The following is a 17617-nucleotide window of genomic DNA, read 5'->3' as shown; positions in this document are numbered from 1 at the left end:
GAATTGGATACCAATCAGTACTGAGATTTTAAAAACATCCATTTCCCGCTAAAATTTGAGCACATTCTTAATCAGCGCTGATTTGCCAGTGTGTTCACATGCTCAACAGAAATGACTGTGATTGGCTGGAAGGTCATCAATTCACCAAACTCGCTGCTTTTTACTGTTGTGAACACAGATATAGGGACACTGGAGCATTTTAAAGTCACGTCAATCAGCTGGTTGGTCTATAAGCTGAAATACGAATGACCCACAGATGAATCATGGCTTTGAAATGCTCCAGTGTCCCTGTATCTGCGAATACACTCAGTAAACAGCGGTGAGTTTGATGAACTGATGACCTTCACAGCCAATCACAGTCGTTTCTGTTGAGCAAATCAGCGCTGTTTAAAAACGCGCTCAAATGGTAGCGGGAAATGGATGATTTTAAAACCTCATTGATATTGAATTCCAGTATCGTGACAACCCTACCCTAGACTGGTTCAAATCCATTTGTCGCTTGTTTTTATGAAGCATTTCATGAACGTCGTCTGTTAGTATTTTGTTTGGAGACTTCCTGTTCCTTTTTAAAAGGAGTCCCACTTTCATGCTATTTATACTCTGGTGTCAAATCTAGTTCATATTTCTTCCTTCCTCTGTCCCCTTTGTCCCAGATTGTTTCTGTGGCAATTTGGACCCCTTTAAGAGGACACTTTGCTGTTGTTGATGTTGTTCACTTCATTGTGGGAAAGCCAGCCTGGAGTTAAAAGTCCAAAATTGCCATCCAGACAAAAATCTTCCTGACTGGAAGTAGTAACTGCTTTAACCGGCCTATTCTGGACTGCAGGTCTCTAGCCATTCAGGTGGATTTGGTTTGCTCATTTTAAAGCATTTTTAAGGCAAAGTTGGTTGGTCGACAGCTTTGACTGGTTTAAGTTGTTAGGTTGTTCCAGGGAAATAAAATCTATATATATATATATATAAAAACTATTTGTTATACAAATTAGGATCTATTCCATTGTTTTAAGTATTAGGTTTGAATCGAAGCAATACTTGACTCGAATTAGCAGAAAGATACAGCTTTAGCATGAGCTATGCAGAAGAGACTCAATCAGCACCCTATGCTTATTAATGCAGTTTCGACAGTCAACTCTCACCAGTTTATCTGTGGTTTGTTCACATTTCAAGAAGCGTCTGATACCGTTGAGCATTCTATATATTTTTTCTCTTGTAACCCACAGGCTTGGTGACCTTATGGTAGTGGTTAGTTATCTCACTACCTAGTCACATGACTTGAAGCTTATCTAGTGTCACTTGTTTGGTGCTGTATGTTTTTTTTTTCCCGTTAGCAATGGTGCACTGTTCTCAGTCTTCTCAAATGCACTGCCTTACCAGCCGTCTCTCATCGAGATTAAATCTGAATCCGTTGTGGCGGAGACTCTACTGAGTTTGCTTTCATTAAGAACTGAGCTACTACCCTGTGCACTGTAAACAAGAGAAAGTGACGCTATGTTTGTGCCTTCCCGATGTCTTAACTTTACTCTGGTCTGTCTTAAGCTTTGTTCTCTGGGAGATGTGTGTGTGTGTGTCTCCATTTGGCTCATCGTAAACGTGAAACCCTTCTGTGCTGTTGAGGGCTGTCTAAACTTCCACCTTAGTTTTGTGGCATCCCAAATATCTCGATTGGATAAAAGACATAAGCACTGCTGTGATGATCTTTTTTGTTTGTAGGCAAATCTGGAAGTTTGCATCACCCTTATTTGCCCAACAAAACCTCCAATAGGACTTTTTAATTAAATAGTGGATTATCGAAGACCGTAAGCTCTGTGCGCGAACAAAACTGCATTCAGCTTCAGTTTTCCCAATATTAATATAATTTTGAGCCCAGTGCCGCATCTGAGACATTTAGATGGAAGCGTCCCGACAAAGTCTAGCATGTTTAATTTTTTACAGTCACAACTCATTTACTGACTATACAATGTGATTATTGAGTTACCATTAATGTCTTTAATTATATTATTTATTTAAAAAAATTATTAGGAAGCATTTGTTCAGTTTTTAGTCAAGTGCATCCAGAAATTTCCTGTCAGTGCTTCCCCTAGTTCTGTCGCTTCTGTGATGTTGACCGATATTCTTAAAAGTGTTTTTTTTTAACCCAACATTGGGTCAAACATGAACAAACCCAACTGTTAAAAGTGTAATTTAAAGTTGATTGGAAAAAAATGAACCCAACCATGGGTTTGTCCATATTTAATCCAATGTTGAGTTAAAACAACCCAGCATTTTTGTTATTCTTTGGAATAAGAGCAAAGACAGAACGTTGGGTCAAACATGCACAAACCCAACCGTAAAAAGTGTAATTTAAAGTTAATTGGAAAAACGAACCCAACCATGGGTTTGTCCATATTTGACCCAACGTTAAGTTAAAACAACCCATTGTTTGTTTTTTTAGAGTGTAAGAGCAAAGAAGGTTTTCCATGCTTTCATGGCGAAATGATAATGCTACATACTGAAGAAAATGCTGGGCTATTTCAACCCAAAAATTATTTAGGTATAAATAGGACAAACTAAACGCATGGGTGTTGTTGTTTGAATTGAGTTAATACTTCAGTTTTAACCCGATGGTTGGGTTTGTGCATATTTCACCCACATTTAGGTTGAAATAACCTAGCAATGCAGGTAGAATAATATAATGAAAACATCTTAATTGCATCACTTGCATAGTTAAAAGCACGAATAAAGCACCATGTAATAACTGGCTGCGTTTAAAATTGCATACTTCGCTAGTATAGTATGCAAGCCGAGAAGTACGTCCAAATTCATAGAATTCGAAAAACAATATGCGACATGTACCCGGATGACCTACTACTTCCGGCGAGATTCTGAATTGCGCGTTGGACGCAACACTACCGCATGATGTCCCGTGAGAGAATTGATGAGTGGGAGTAAAGCGATGCAACTCATTCGGCTAGGTCACGTGATCATGTCAAAATGGCTGATGTAGCATGCCCGAGTTCCATTCACACCGCTCGCATTCATACTGTACAGAACATACTTTTCTAACGGTCAAGTAGTACATTTAAAGTCAAATGCAGTACCTACTGAGTAGTGTTCGATTTTGGATGCAGCTTATGATTTTGTCCACAACCCAGCAAGTAAAAATGGAATTAAATTAGAGCTAGAATACTTCGCTGATAAAAACATAGTAAAGGCTCATACACACTGGGACGATTTTCGTTTGTGTTTTATTGCCAGCGTTTTTCGACACTTTTCCGGATTCAAACCTAAGCGATTTATTTATTTTTTTCTCCCCCCACTGGCGTCGAGCACAAGAGTATGCAAAATAACTCCTTGACGTTAGATGGCGATACAACTTTAAGCTCCTGATACCCGCTTGTAACAGAAGAAGACAGAACGTTGACACCCTTGTTATGAATGGATCAAGTAGCAGCTCCAGCTCTAGAGATGAAGAAATGATTATTGTTCATCAGAGCAATAAGCAGCTCCTCGTTCATATCACCTCATCTTCTTCAATGTGCGCTCGCATTGACAGGTTTGCGCTTGAGCGCCTCCAAATGCTGTTTACTGTAACTTCAGCAGCTCTGTGCATGTGAACTAAAGTGTCGATCTGATTGGTGGAGAAGGTTTTGATGTGGCACGTCAAACCAAAAAAACGAGCCTTAGATGTTTCTTTTAAAAATGACACTTACGGCTGCCGTTTTGCGCGTTGGTGTGCACGATCACACATATTTATTTAGTCACGAGGCGTAAACTGTTGACTGAAAACGTGAGCCAAAAGCGTCCCGGTGTGCAGTCCTTCAGGCTGTAAAATCGATTTGTGAGTCAATGAGTTTACATGACGGTTTAATGTCCAACATATATAATAGTCCCATTCAAGACATGCAAAAGCTTTAAAAATCACATCTCATGTCATGCAATAAAATAAGTAGATTGGAGGCGTTTAAAGGGATAGTTCACGCAAAACTAAAAATTCTGTCAACAAAGTTATTTTGAAATCTTCTGAAACTGGTAACCACAGACTTTCATTGTAGTTGGTTTTTTTGCAAGACAATGTTTACAGGTTTCTATCATTATCCAATATATTTTGTGTTCAACAGAGGAAAGAAACTCTGAAACCACTTGAGGGTGAGTAAATAGTGGAATAGATTCATTTTTGAGTGAACTGTCCCTTTAAGCAAAAAGGATGATGGAACCAGAAATGCTAACATGCAACAAATTTCTTTATTTAGGCCTACAAAACATTGCATCCCTGCTTATCGATGCAGTTTTATGTGTAAAATAGCAACTCCGTTTGTGAGTTTGTTTTATTTTAAATATGGGGTCAGTTTGGCATTGGTAACAGCACTGAAGGGTTTATTATGAGCTACATTCCAGTGGATGGTAGTACGCTTCTGCATTTCCTTCTTTCTATGGATGTGTGAAAATTAATCAAATCATATCCTTACCTCACTTTTGTATACATGTTGAGTACAGCGCCCCCATGGTAAAAGCATGTCATCTCCCTATAATGATCAGGGCACCTGCACACTAGACACTGAGTCGTATTAGAATTTCTGCAATAGTGCTGATTAACAAGTAATAGTGACTCTCCGCATACATAATAAAAGTTGCATTTACATAATATATATATATATTTATAAAATACTATACACACACACACACACACACACACACACACACATATATATATATACACACACACACATAAATACACATATATATATACACACATATACATACATGCATGCTTGCCTGTGTATATACTTGCATGTATATTAATATATATAATTTTATGCTAAATAAATTTAGATTTCTGTCTATACATGTATATATTGATGTGTGCATTTATAAATGTACACATCAATGTATATGCTTTCAAATTTTTACTTGTATATTCATATTTATATATAATTTTGTTATATTTGGATATTTTGTATATAGCTAAATATTTTCTCTACATGTATATACATTTAAACATGAATGTGTGTATATTTATTATGGATATATAAATGTACATACACCAAATTACTTTAGATATGTTTATATATATATATATACACACACACACACACATACACACACACACACACATATATATATATATATATATATATATATATATATATATATATATATATATATATATATATATATATATATATATAAATATAATTTTATGTATAGATATTTAACATATAAATTAACATTTTCTGTGCATGCATATCTATTTCTAGAAGTGTATATATGTGTGCATATATATTACCTGTGTGCATATATCACATACATATACATACACACATATATACACACACACACACACACGTATACAGATAAGCATACACACACACATATATATATATATATATACACATATATATATATATATATATATATATATATATATATATATATATATATATATACATGCACACACACGCAAAATAAACACCATGTGCACAAAGATGATAGTGTAAACGAAAACATTTTGTTTGTGATTTAGTCATGATTAATCGTTAAGCAGCACTACACACAAAAGCACAACCAGTTTAGATTCAGGTTTGGTCCCATAACCGATCATGTTATCTTGTTTGTATAATGATCATTTTGAAGTTCCTATCTAAAATCGTAGGCCGTTTCTGGTGTGTAGTTGCCCTTTAACTCAGCGCACATGCTTTCCATGTTTTTATTTGCTGTGATCCGCATCTAGGAAAACCCTGTTGTTCTTCCGTAGAGCCTCACGTAATCATGTAACATAGACGTTTGTCACTTTGATGCAATGAAATGTTCTGCACTTATTTCCCCTCACCTGTAGTATTACAGTAAATGTTTCACCGTTATATAATTCGAAACCACATAAAAAAACAAAACAAATGAAAAACAATCAAACGTTTGTATGCTTGTACAGGTATGAAGTTACGTTTTTGTATAGTATTAGCTTGTCAATAACGCCTTAACATGTGCATTGTTTGTCAACAATGCGAACAAGTGACTCCCGAGATTTGGCATCATTGGGTTCTGGTGGTGTAAATCAGTGGCTCGGGTCGCTCACTGACAACAATTGGTGACGTTGCACTTACTGATTGTAAGACGATATTTAGTTTTTCGGACTAGCTCATAATGTGTATCTTTGTGGAACACGATGCAAGCTTAATATAAATTCTAAATCTTTAATATTTATATATTGGGTTTAATAGTAAGGACAGAATTGAAGATTGATGCTTTCCACTGTCAGAAATACAGTCCTGTGTTTTCAGATATTTTCCCATCTCACAAAACCAGGTTTTGACCCAAAATCAAAATGGGAAGAGGTTGTAAAATTAAGACTATTAATGGAGGAAAGATTATATTTATTTAGATTTTTTTTTTTTGGGTGAAATAGTACCTCCGTCAAGCTTGAGAACATGTGAAAAGTTAATTTGAGAAAAAGTAAGAGCAGTTGTGCATATGGAGGCTTGTTTCTATCATATAATAAAAAAAGTTATTGTGACTTCTCTTAAAGGGATAGTTCACCCAAAAATATAAATTTGCTCACCCTCATGTGGTTATAAAGCATTAAGGTTCTTCTGTTGAACACAAAAAAAGATATTTTGGTAAAGGGTGAAAACCTGGAACTGTTGACTTGTATAGTAGGACAAACAAATATAAGTCAATGGTTCTAGGTTTTCAGCAATTAATTTTTCCCTCTTATTCTCTAAATTCCGACTGGATTTCTCTTTTATAGGTTTTCTTGAAGTTTTGTCATTATTATTTTTCGCAATTCTGAGTTTGCATTTTCAGACTTTTCTCCTCAGAATTGTGACTGCCTTGAAATATGCAACTTCACAGGCCGGTGGTTCTCAGTCTCGGTCCTGGAAGGTCGATGTCTTCAGATTTTACCTCCAACCTCAATCAGACACACCTGGGCTAGCTAATCAAGCTCTAATGCTGTGGTCATACTAGAGTTTGTGTGTGCAAAATACTGTAGTACGGCACTGCGAAAAGGGCCGGGATTAAACAAGATGATTAAACAAAAAAGCGAGTGATTGGTCCATGTTTTAAATTAAATGAAATTATGCGATTTCGACCTGCGAAACTTGTCGCTCAAGCTTGTGTTTCCGGTCTGACGGATTCGCGTGCGTATGAATGGAAGTCTATGGGGAGAAAAGTCCAGTGTGACCTCAGTTTCACTAGGCTTTCTAGAAACATCCTTGCATGTGTGTTGAGGCAAGTTGGACCTTAAATCTCCATGATACTGGACCTCCAGGACCGGGTTTGAGAAACTGACATAGGCCTTTATAAAAAAATTTGACATTTAATTCTAACTTCTTTTTTCTAAATTGACTTTCCAGATACTAATGCAAATTTAATGCCATTTATGCCAAGTATTGTGACTATTTCTTGCAGAGCTCAGAGTATTGACTTTCTTGCAACTCTGGGTTAATAAAACATCCTGAATTGTGAGAAATTAACTTGAAATTATTATTTTTGTCTAGCAAAATAAGTTAAATAAGTGGAAGTTGTGCAATTTTATTTATTTTTTTCTCAATGGTAACAGTTGTGAGTTTTTCCAACATAATCTCACAACAATTTGTAACTTTTTGATAGAGTGGCTAATTCATATTTGTAAAATCTCAGTCGTACATTTTAGTACAATTCCCAAATAAAAATCGTATCTTTCCATACAAATAAAATCATACAAATTTAGCACTTTTCTGACAATTTTTCAAACAAATTAAATGGTATAAATTTACCACTTTTTTGCAAATGCATAAACAGTTAATAGGCTTTGTCGCAACTTTGGATAAAAAAATTGTCTAAATTAACTGAGAAATATATTTTACATTAAAATTTTCTTCCAATTCATTTGTTGAGATCTTGCAACTGTTAGGATTGAGGAAAAAAAATCAATTGAGAGTTTTTCCCAACATATTCTCACAACAATTTGTAACTTTTTGATTTAGTGGCTAATTCATATTTGTACGATCTCCTTCATACATTTTAGTACAATTCACACATCCCAAAATAAAAAATCGTATCTTGTCAAACAAATTAAATCATAAGAATTTACCACTTTTCTGACAATGCGTAAGTGATAAATTGGCTTTTTCGCAACTTTGGATGAAAAAATGGTCTAAATTAACAGAGAAATATATTTTTTTATTAATTTTCTTGCAATTCGTAAGTCGAAATCTTGCAATTGATTTTTTTTCCTCAATCGTAACAGTTGTGAGTTTTTCCCAAAATATTCTCACAGCAATTTGTAACTTTGATTTAGAGTGGCTAATTCATATTTGATTTGATCTCAGTCATACATTTTAGTACAATTCGCACATTCCCAAATAAAAAGCGTATCTTTTCAAGCAAATTAAATTGTACGAATTAGCCACTTTTCTGACAATGCGTAAAATATAGTTTATAGGCTCTTTCACAACTCTGGGTGGGAAAAAAAGTGAATTGTGAGAAATAAACTTAATTCTAACTTTTTTTTTGTTCTTGCAATTCATAAGTTTACATTTTGCAATTGAATTTTTTAATTCTCAGTTGTAACTTGTAGACAATTGTGAGTTTTTCAGATTGTAACTTCAATTTATTGGCTAATTCATACTAATTTGTACAATCTCATTGCTCATTCACCAATGAGGTTTAGGGGTGTGGTTTGGGGGCACGGCTCCTTTTTAAATAACATATATTTTCATATGAATGAAATTGTACAAATTAAAGCATAAAATAGTTATGTTTCCTCATGAGATCTGGCTGATTATTCTCAGAACTAAGACTTTGTTGTTGTTGCGGGGTTATCACATGTCTAATATATTTTTCTTCTTAGGATTGAAACTTAATCAGTTAAACTGGTTAAAAGAACAATTAAAAGGAAAGTCTGACTTCTTTATATTATTTTGTGGTTAGTTACTTAAAGTGAGTTTATTTGTTGCTCTAAAAGCAACACGTTGACTTCAAAAAGTGAGTTAACCCACTTGGAACTGTTAAATTGACTTAATTTTAACATATATGCTCATTGTTCATTTTACTTAATAATTTAAAGGCGACCTATTATGCAAAAATCACTTTTATAGGGGTTTAAACACAATAATGTGTGGCAGCAGTCTGAATATAACCCAGCTTCTAATGGTAAAAATGTATTTATTTTTAATTGTCACACTTGATAACAGTCTGCAGAAACACTTTGAATGAGATTCTCCCTACGTGTCATCAGAGGGGGAACGCCCCGCCCATTGGTGATGATCTCTCCGTCATTAGCATAAGACATTAGTCCTGTTTTGAATCTGCCACTATGCTGACACACAGGCATTTGTAGCTCCGCCCTCTTTTAAAAAGAGCACAATCTCATTTGAATTTAATGACAATGACCAAAAAGCCACAATTAGGATCAAAGCCTAAAAAGGGCAGTTTTAAACATTACTTGTGTGGTATTTTGAGCAAAAGCATCTCATAAACACTTGAGCAACATCAGAAATGCATTTTACATCTTTTAAAAAGTGGTATAAGGGGCCCCTTCAAAGGCAACAGGTTTACCCACATTTAAGTTCAGCCAACTTTTGCTTTTTTACAGTACTCAAATAAGCTTCCATATGCACAATAAAGCCTGAATCCTGGGAAATATTTTACCGAAGCCCCTTTTTGTTGACAGTCAGTGAGAGATTTTAGCTGACATGTTTTCTTTTGTGAGCTGTGAGAACGGAGAATAACCATCCAGGTTATGGATGAATGTGCAGTACTCCGTATCCGTAACATTTCCGTGAGTTTTAGTAGTATCATTGCTTTAAACATCTGATTTGCTTTGGTTTATTTTTCTTTATTTTGAATGTATATGTTGTTTTGTGAGGCTTTCTGAAACTAAAACACAGCAGTTTGTGTAAATCCCAGACAGTAATGTGGACTGAAATCAAACGTTTTTGAAAGAAATCTCTCTCTCTATATATACATATACTCTCACATTTGACATTGTACTTCTTGGCACTAAGTGACAATGCTTTTTTTTTTTTTAATGTGATGTGTGACCGGTTTTAAAAATGAGATGGCATCTTTGTTTAATGCATAAAATCTGCGAAAATATATGCAACGATGTACGTGTAATATTCAATCCTCGAGTATAATCCAGGTTGTATAAACTTTGTATAGTACATTTTAATATCGTATGGCCGTACCGACATGTATTAATTCTTCTCAGAAGCCTTAGAGTCGTCTACCCAAAGTGCTCCCTTAGACTTACCCTACACCTACCTGAACTTTACAAAAGCATTAATAACTATATTTTGTTGCGTTTTTATTTGTACCCTTCTTTTTTGAATAAAATAGATTTGTACTGTATATTTGTACCTCTCTGTGAACTACTTAGGGCTGTTCTGTTTGTTTTTCTTCCTGTTTTAATTCTATGTAAGGACACAAAGATATTGTATTTTTATTGTTACAGCTAACTTCTTGGAAAACATTGCATTTATCTTGTTTGTTAAGTAAACACAATATAATATATATATATCTATATAATATTAACATGCTGGCTCGACGTCTGTTTTTTTTTCCGTATGCATTCCATTATTAAATTGTCATAATGGGGTTGTAAATGTGCATTGACGCAGAATTCAGTGCATCGGTTACATAATTAATTCTAGATTACAATAATACCCAATGTATTATGCATACTTTTTTAAACTTCTGAAATACAAACGTTGAGTGTGTGAATCTTTAATTTGGTGTATTGATCTTGTTTGTTTTTAGTAATTTACTTATGTGTATATATTAATATCTGCATGTTTAGAATCGCTCTGAAAATGAATAGTTGGATCAAGTACACAGAAAAATATACTGATGATTCATTGGTGGTGGTTGCAGATAATTTATATGGGCTGAATTTAAGGTTCACCGGAAAAGGTGGTTTGCCATTTCCAGTTTGGAGGAAAGTCCTTACCCCAGGTGGAGGAGTTCAAGTATCTTTGGGTTGTGTTAATGTGAGATTGACTGGCGGATTGGTGCAGCAGTAATGTGGTCGATGTATCGGTCCGTTATGGTAAAGAAGGATATGAGCCGAATGGCAAAGCTCTCGATTTACCGGTCAATCTACGTTCCTACTCTCACCTATGGTCATGACTGAAAGAACAAGATGTCGAATACAAGCGACTGAAATTTGTTTCCTTCACAGGGTGGCTGGCTGTACCCTTATAGAGAGGAATTCGGAGTTGAGCCGTTGCTCCTCCACATTAAGAGAAGTCAGCTGAGGTAGCTCGGGCATCTGTTTCGGATGCATACCTAGGGAGGTGTTACAAGCATGTCCCACCGGGTGGAAACCCCAGGGAAGACCCAGGACACGCTGGGCGGATGTCTCTGGGCTTGCCTGGGAACGCCTCGGGATCCCCCCCCTGGAGATGCTGGAGGAATTGTCTGAGGTTCTCTCCTGAGACTGCGGCCCCCATGACCTGGCCCTGGAAAAGCGGATGAAAGTTTAATTTGTTTGTTTAAATTCAGCCCATATAAATTGTTTGCGACCACTTGTTTTTTCATAGGGATTTTTAAAAGACTGGCATAATGAGCCATAATTTAAATCAGCCAGCTATAAAGAGAAAAGACCAGAGTAAAAGACTTATGTGAAACAATTTACTCGTTACATATATAAAGATTACAAGGTTAACAGTTATTTAAATAATAATATATAAATTTTATATATATATATATATATATAAATAATGAAGAAAATCAGTTTTTGTTTTGCTATTTTTGCCTAAAATTCTGATTAAATTCAGTACATAAAGTATAATTATTTACAATAGTTTATTTTACAATAGGTCTCGAAATCTGAGATCTCTAATTATTTCATATTTATTCTTTCATTAAAAATATGAGCTCAACTGTTTTTTAATATTAATATTTCTGGAATTAAATCACACTTTTCACATAGTGGAGATTAAAATGACAGCACAACCTTCAAGTTCCTGCATTTTGAGCTCACTGTTTAGCGTTAGTCTTATTCAACTTTGATTAACAAAAGTTAAATAGCAGTTTTTAAAACATATTTTATGAGTTGTATATATATATATTCTGAAGCATTAGATAACACTGACCAAAATTAGAGAGGACTTTCAGATACAAAGTTCCAACCAAACCCTGTTTAACTAAACCGCAATCTTTCCAGGTATCATAATGGGGAGCTTTTGTAAAGTGACTGAAACCCTCCGAAAGATTCTCCGGATAAAAAACTAAAAGATGAAGACCCTATCAGACACAGCAAGAGAAGCTGATCCTAGATCTGTGATTTTATAGGGCTGGGTGATTAATGGAAATCTAATTGCAAATCAAATTGAGCAAAGCTGTGATCTCTGAAGGCCAGAGGGCCATTATGTGGAAACTGCAAGCACCTACAAAGAAGAAACTCGGGCAATCCCTGTAGCATTGCAATATGAACAAGGGGTATGTACCAATCTGCACCCTTGTTTAGTAGTCAGTGCACTGTTCAGGGCGTCAGTGATTTTTAAGCGGCGTCTCATTTGCGAAATTCTTTAGGTGCACTAAAATTTAAGGAAGTTCGGTAGCACAAAATATGAATCACATGACCAAAATCACCAACATGATAACAAACAAGAGATGTTTTATTATAAAAGGAATGCGCTATTTGTTTATTTTTAATATGTACGAACATTGATAAGTTAGGAAAAATTCTAGCAAGCATTTTAAAAATGTTGCTGGGATATGAAACGATTAAATTTATTTAGCTATAATGTGCTTTTAAAAACGCAGCCATTGTTTGTTTCTGAAAGGGATACAGCTCAGGCTGAAAGTTAATAATAATTATTTATATTATTCATTTAATTATCCATCTCATTGTTTTTATTGACGTCTACCCTACACATACTCTTCAGTTATGTGAAAATAGTAATTATTGTTGTATGGTGTCACAAAAATTAGGCGATAATGATGTCTAAGTATCTGCAGCTGTATCCCTTTTAGATTTTACCATGACTTGTGTGAATTTGAAGTAAAAACAGTATTATATGTGGAAAATGGCAGTCATTACCATAGAATGATTGAGATTTTTAACGCTATTTTGTGTAGCGAGCATATCACAGCACTGTATAGTAAATGCTGCTCCATCTGAATGCACGTGCTGGCTTTACTGACAAAAAAACTATTGAAAATCAACTTCGGTTAATCACCCAGCCCTAATTTGTACAATATAGAATCTTTACAATGTCATAAACTCATTAAAGAGGACAAGATATTGTGGAAAAACTCAGCGGTCAATTGATTCAACGCTTCAGCTGGAAAAGCTCTATTGTTCAACAGGTAAGGATGTCTTTCAACATTGAGTGTCTCCACGTTTAAAGGCACAATATGTAAGTATTTGTCAATAAAATATCCAAAAACCACTGGTAGTGTTTTATTTTGGTGATTTATGAACTAACATTATCCCAAATGTTTTAAAGAATAATGTATTACTGAGAAATAAGCAATCTGCCTAGTTTGAAATGAGTGTTTCATAGACGTAAAGGCATAGAAAATACAACTTTTCGTTTTCTGTAGGTCTTAGTGCATGATGTAACTAAAGAATAGTCAAGCTTTAAATTGGAAAATTATAAAACTTTTAGATGCTAATGGTTAAATCTGACTCTTAAATCTTAGGGATTTATGCTAAGCTAAGCTAATAGTGCTCCGCCAGACCAGAATGGATTCAAAAGTGGTAAAACTCGACTATTATAATCTAAGGGAGATGTAAAATAAGCTTATTTCCAAAATAAGAGTGGAGAGTTAGCTTTAAATTGACCGCTCTCCAGTCGTGATGTCAGTGCCTGTCTGCTTTTCAGGTGGCCTACAGAAGAAATATTCACTAAAAACTAAAGTATATCTGAAAGAAAATCTAGTTTATATCTTGCATCAGACCTTAGAGACTCACTGGGGGTCTCAAAACTGTGAAACTGAGGTCAAACGTGTGCAGAAGTCTGGCAAGATGGAGGAGGAGGTGTTATTATGCTGATTTCTGCATGACAAAGTGAATGCAAACGTTTATCTGAATCTCCTCCGCATTTTATAAAACACCATACTCACTGACTCATTGAGGGTCTCTAACCTGTGAAACTGAGGTGAAACGTGTGCAGAAGTCCGTTAAGATGGAGGAGGAGGTGTTATTATGCTGTTTCTGCAGATAGATGACAGAGCGAATGCAAACTTTCAGCTAATAGTGCTCCCGTCAGACACGAAGATCGCCTGAATAGATTCAAAAATGGTTAAATTCGACTATTTTACTCAAAGGGAGATGTAAAATAAGTTTATTTCCAAAATAAGAGTGGAGTGTTACTGTTATTAAATTAACCGCTCTCCAGTCGTGATGTCACTGCCTGTCTGGCACTTTTCAGGTGGCCTACAGAAGAAATATTCACTAAAAACTAAAGTATATCTGAAAGAAATCTAGTTCATATCTTACATCAAACCTTAGAGACTCACTGGGTTTCTCTAACTTGTAAAACTGAGATAAAACGTGTGCAGAAGTCTGGCAAGATGGAGGAGGGGGTGTTTTTATGTGGTTTTCTGCATAACAGAGTAAATGCAAATGTTTATCTGAGTCTCCTCAGCATTTTTATAAAACACTTTGAGGATGTTTTATGGCAATAACAACCAAGGGTCGAGCTTTAATTAGGAAAATTATCAAAACTTTTTTATATGCTAATAGTCAAATCAGATTCAGTGGCTCATGCTAACCTAAGCTAATAGTGCTTCTGCCAGACATGAAGATCGGCTGAATGGATTCGAAAATGGTAAAACTCGACTGTTATAAGCTAATAGAGTTGTAAAATTAGTTTACTTCTGAAAGAAATACGCTCTCCAATCTAGTTCCTACTTTACTTTAGACTTTGGAGATGCACTGGGGGTCTTTAACTGTGAAACTGAGGTAAAACGTGTGCAGAAGTCCGTTAAGATGGAGGAGGAGGTGTTATTATGCTGTTTCTGCAGATACATGACAGAGCGAATGCTAACTTTAAGCTAATAGTGCTCCCGTCAGACACGAAGATCGCCTGAACAGATTCAAAAATGGTTAAATTCAACTATTTTAGTCAAAGGGAGATGTAAAATAAGTTTATTTCCAAAATAAGAGTGGAGTGTTACTGTTATTAAATTGACCGTTCTTCAATCGTGATGTTACTGCCTGTATGGCACTTTTCAGGTGGCCTACAGAAGAAATATTCACTAAAAACTAAAGTATATCTGAAAGAAATCTAGTTCATATCTTATCAGACCTTAGAGACTCACTGGGTTTCTCTAACCTGTGAAACTGAGGTCAAACGTGTGCAGAAGTCTGGCAAGATGGAGGAGGTGTTATTATGCTGTTTTCTGCATAACAGAGTGAATGCAAATGTTTATCAGAAACTCCTCAGCATTTTTATAAAGCACTTTGATGATGATTTTATGGTAATAATACCCAAGGGTCGAGCTTGAAATAGGAAAATTAAACTTTATATTAAAAAAAAAATTTATATGCTAATAGTCAAATCAGATTCAGTGATTCTAAGCTAAGCTAATAGTGCTTCTGCCAGACATGAAGATTGGCTGAATGGATTCGAAAATGGTAAAACTCGACTGTTATAAGCTAATAGAGTTGTAAAATTTGTTTACTTCTGAAAGAAATACGCTCTCCAATCTAGTTCCTACCTTACTTTAGACCTTGGAGATGCACTGGGGGTCTTTAACTGTGAAACTGAGGTGAAACGTGTGCAGAAGTCAGTTAAGATGGAGGAGGAGGTGTTATTATGCTGTTTCTGCAGATACATGACAGAGCGAATGCAAACTTTAAGCTAATAGTGCTCCCGTCAGACACGAAGATCGCCTGAATAGATTCAAAAATGGTTAAATTCGACTATTTTACTCAAAGGGAGATGTAAAATACGTTTATTTCCAAAATAAGAGTGGAGTGTTACTGTTATTAAATTAACCGCTCTCCAGTCGTGATGTCACTGCCTGTCTGGCACTTTTCTGGTGGCCTACAGAAGAAATATTCACTAAAAACTAAAGTATATCTGAAACAAATCTAGTTCATATCTTACATCAGACCTCAGAGACTCACTGGGGGTCTCAAACCTGTGAAACTGAGGTCAAACGTGTGCAGAAGTCTGGCAAGATGGAGGAGGTGTTATTATGCTGTTTTCTGCATAACAGAGTGAATGCAAATGTTTATCAGAAACTCCTCAGCATTTTTATAAAGCACTTTGATGATGATTTTATGGCAATAATACCCAAGGGTCGAGCTTGAAATAGGAAAATTAAACTTTATATAAAAAAAAATTATATGCTAATCGTCAAATCTGATTCAGTGATTCTAAGCTAAGCTAATAGTGCTTCTGCCAGACATGAATATTGGCTGAATGGATTCGAAAATGGTAAAACTCGACTGTTATAAGCTAATATAGTTGTAAAATTTGTTTACTTCTGAAAGAAATACGCTCTCCAATCTAGTTCCTACTTTTCTTTAGACTTTGGAGATGCACTGGGGGTCTTTAACTGTGAAACTGAGGTGAAACGTGTGCAGAAGTCCGTTAAGATGGAGGAGGAGGTGTTATTATGCTGTTTCTGCAGATACATGACAGAGCGAATGCAAACTTTAAGCTAATAGTGCTCCCGTCAGACACGAAGATCGCCTGAATAGATTCAAAAATGGTTAAATTTAACTATTTTAGTCAAAGGGAGATGTAAAATACGTTTATTTCCAAAATAAGAGTGGAGTGTTAACGTTACTGTTATTAAATTGACCGCTCTTCAATCGTGATGTCACTTGCTGTCTGGCACTTATCAGGTGGCCTACAGAAATATTCACTAAAAACTAAAGTATATCTGAAAGAAAATCTACTTTATATCTTACATCAGACCTAGACTCACTGGGGGTTTCAAACCTCTGAAACTGAGGTAAAACGTGTGCAGAAGTCTGGTGAAATGGAGGAGAAGGCAAACGTTTATCTGAAACACTGTTCTAGGATGTTTCATTACAGTGTGCGAATTACTATTTGACTACCATTGGGGTCGAATTTTTCGGTAATGTCAGTTTAATATGCTTCCGTTATGTATTTAATTAATTTAATTACTTCTAATACATTAATAAAACATATTTAGGTTTTCAGTGTTTTGAGGGATGTTTGGTGTATTCTGACCTACAGTATCATCTGATTGTCTATTTTAGGTAGATCAAAATACATCTAATTTGACTTCCAGGCTATATGTAGAAACAAACACCTATTTTACGAGAAAATAGTCTTGTAAATACTTACCGTGTCTATCAGTGCTCTTGATCTCAATCTGTTCTCGCATACACCGATTGGCGCGATTATGCATTCACAATGGTATGAACCAAAATAGGGGTGGTCAAATGTATATTTATATTATCTATTGATTTTAATTATTAACATTATGATTTTGTATACAGATCAGAGCAAACTATTTCTCAGTATTAAAGAGCTGACCCCCCCATACATCTTAATGTCCTTCAGGGGCAATCAAACGTTAATTAAGCGGTCAAACCCCCCTGATAATAACTAAGATTCATCCCAAATTTGAACAGCGAAGAAAAACATTCATTTCTTTTTGGCTAAGTCCCTTTATTAATCTGGGATTGCCACAGAGGAATGAACCAACAACTGTGAAAAAAAAC

General features: G+C 35.3%; 2 long non-coding RNA genes across 2 annotated transcripts in view; one reads left to right on the top strand and one right to left on the bottom strand.

Moving 5' to 3' along the window:
* LOC147843286 (uncharacterized) overlaps positions 1 to 17323 on the bottom strand; it is a 29482-nt gene extending 12159 nt beyond the window's left edge. The window contains exons 1-2 of the long non-coding RNA XR_015496526.1: positions 17238 to 17323; positions 11245 to 11417 (exon numbers count right to left, since the gene is read on the bottom strand). This is a non-coding gene — a long non-coding RNA (uncharacterized LOC147843286). The remainder of the gene's footprint in view (positions 1 to 11244; positions 11418 to 17237) is intronic.
* On the top strand, positions 5598 to 10491 carry LOC147836224 (uncharacterized). Its single transcript, XR_015496522.1, has 2 exons — positions 5598 to 7893; positions 8211 to 10491. It is a non-coding gene; the product is annotated as an uncharacterized LOC147836224 (long non-coding RNA).
* Positions 17324 to 17617: the final 294 nt, after the last annotated feature.

This window comes from Danio rerio, chromosome 7 (genome assembly GCF_052040795.2).
Source record: "Danio rerio strain M-AB ecotype USA chromosome 7, GRCz13ab, whole genome shotgun sequence".
Lineage (NCBI taxonomy): Eukaryota > Metazoa > Chordata > Actinopteri > Cypriniformes > Danionidae > Danio > Danio rerio.
Note: the sequence above shows the minus strand (reverse complement) of the source record. Positions and strands in the feature narration are given on the sequence as shown.